The following is a 2244-nucleotide window of genomic DNA, read 5'->3' as shown; positions in this document are numbered from 1 at the left end:
TGCTGTGTGACCTTGGGCAAGTCACTTAACGTCTCTGAGCCTCAGTTGCCTCATCTGTAAAATGGGGATGAAGACTGTGAGCCCCCCGTGGGACAACCTGATTGCCTTGTAAACTCCACAGCGCTTAGAACGGTGCTTTGCACATAAGAAGTGCTTAATAAATGCCATTATTATTAGTAGTAGTGGTAGTATTCATGTTTTATGGTATATTTCACCCTCCCAGGATCACACCTGGAGAGTTTCCAGTCCTCTACCAGACTTGACTAGGGGAGGGAGAGTTAAGCAGAGGAATACCCACTCCATTCCTAGCTTAGGCAGTGGCTAGCGAGTGGAAGGTAATCTGATAATAGTCAAAACTCACCTGTGGTGGACAGCAGTGACATGGGAGAGAATCGAGAGCAGAGACTCAAGTTTGCTGCGTGGAAGAAGGCAATGGTCAACCATTTCTGTATTTTCACCAAGAAAACTCTATGGATACACCACCAGAACGATTGCAGGTGGAGGTGGGGCTTTCTGGGTGAGTGTAAACCCTCAATAAATATGATCGAATGAATGCGTCCGTGGCATAGCTATGGGCCTGAGATGACTCAACAGCATAAGACAAGGTATATTTCCCTTGCCTCCTATTGAACTGTGCACTCCACTCTTCAAACTGGTCCCCTAAATCCTGTGTCCCTCATAAACAAGAAGATCTTCAGCCAACTCTAGCACTTACTAATTCCTCAGCTCTCATATACGTGTGTGTTCTTAATTATTTATTTTAATCTCTATTGTTGTAAGTATTTTAATGTTGGTTCCCCCTGAGAGTGTAAGCTCTTTTGGGGCAGATTGTGTGTCACTTCTTTATGCTGTACTTGTAAGAATGATGGTATTTGTTAAGTGCTTACTATGTGCCAAGCACTGTTCTAAGCGCTGAAACTTGTTAAGCACCTAATACAGTCCTCTTCACCAAGTAAGTACTTGGAAAAAGCTACTATAACTAATAATATTAAAGGTGGAATTAGCTGAACTCTAGCTGTCAACCACTGCACCAAGACAGGTAGGATACATCGAGACTCATAATCTAATTAGGAGAATGAGTAGGTATCGAATTGCCATTTTACAGATGAAGAAACTGAGGCACAGAGAAGTGAAGTAACTTTCCAAAGGTCATACAGCAGGCAACTAGGAAAGCCAGTTCTCCCTCCTTCTCCCCCCTTCTCCCCCTTCAGAGAAGCAGCGTGGCTCAGTGGAAAGAACACGGGATTTGGAGTCCGAGGTCATGGGTTCAAATCCTGGCTCCACCAATTGTCAGCTGTGTGACTTTGGGCAAGTCACAACTTCTTTGGGCCTCACTTACCTCATCTATAAAATGGGGATTAAGACTGTGAGCCCTCCATGGGACAACCTGATCACCTTGTAACCTCCTCAGATCTTAGAACAGTGCTTTGCACATAGTAAGCAATAAATGAAATTATTATTATTATTATTATTAGACTGTAAGCCCGGTGTGGGCAGGGACTGTCTGTCTTTACTGCTAAATTGTACTTTCCAAGCGCTTAGTACAGTGCTCTGCACACAATAAGCACTCAATAAATATGGCTGAATGAATGAATTCTCTGAATCCCTGGCCCATGCTCTTTCCACTATACCACACTGCTGCTAGTAGTAATAGTATGCAGTAACTGCTTACTGTGTCTAAAGAACTGTAGCAAGTGCTGAGACAGAATATGCAGTTGGGAATTAAACACTGTCCCTGTCCCTCAAGGAGCTTACAATACTATTACTACTACACCCATTACTATCAATTAATCAATAAATCAAACCTATTTATTGAACATTTACTGGGTGGGGAGTTCTGTAATAATCATTTGGGAGAGTACAATATAGCAGAGTTGGTTGACATGTTTCCTGTCCACAATGAGTTTACAGTTTAGAGGGGTGTACAGACATTAATAATAATGATGGTATTTGTTAAGCACTTACTACTACTACTAATAATAATAATGATGGCATTTGTTAAGTGCTTACTATGTGCAAAGCACTGTTTCTACTGAGCCACGCTGCTTCTCATTAATGTAAATAAATGAATTACAGATATGTACATAAGTGCTGCGGGGCTGAGGGAGGGGTGAATAAACGGTACAAATCCAAATGCAAGGGCAATGCAAAGGGAGAGGGGAAAGAGAAAATGACAACTTTCTCTTGGAGAAGATATGATTTGAGTAAGACTTCAAAGATGGGGAGAGTGATCACCCAGCAAAT

At 42.1% G+C, this 2244-nt stretch overlaps 1 non-coding gene across 1 annotated transcript; it reads left to right on the top strand.

The window, feature by feature from the left end:
- Positions 1–213: 213 nt before the first annotated feature.
- On the top strand, positions 214–351 carry LOC119928062. Its single transcript, XR_005451019.1, has one exon. It is a non-coding gene; the product is annotated as a small nucleolar RNA SNORA7 (small nucleolar RNA).
- Positions 352–2244: the final 1893 nt, after the last annotated feature.

Source organism: Tachyglossus aculeatus, chromosome 4 (genome assembly GCF_015852505.1).
Source record: "Tachyglossus aculeatus isolate mTacAcu1 chromosome 4, mTacAcu1.pri, whole genome shotgun sequence".
Lineage (NCBI taxonomy): Eukaryota > Metazoa > Chordata > Mammalia > Monotremata > Tachyglossidae > Tachyglossus > Tachyglossus aculeatus.
This window is presented reverse-complemented; position numbering and strand designations above follow the sequence as displayed.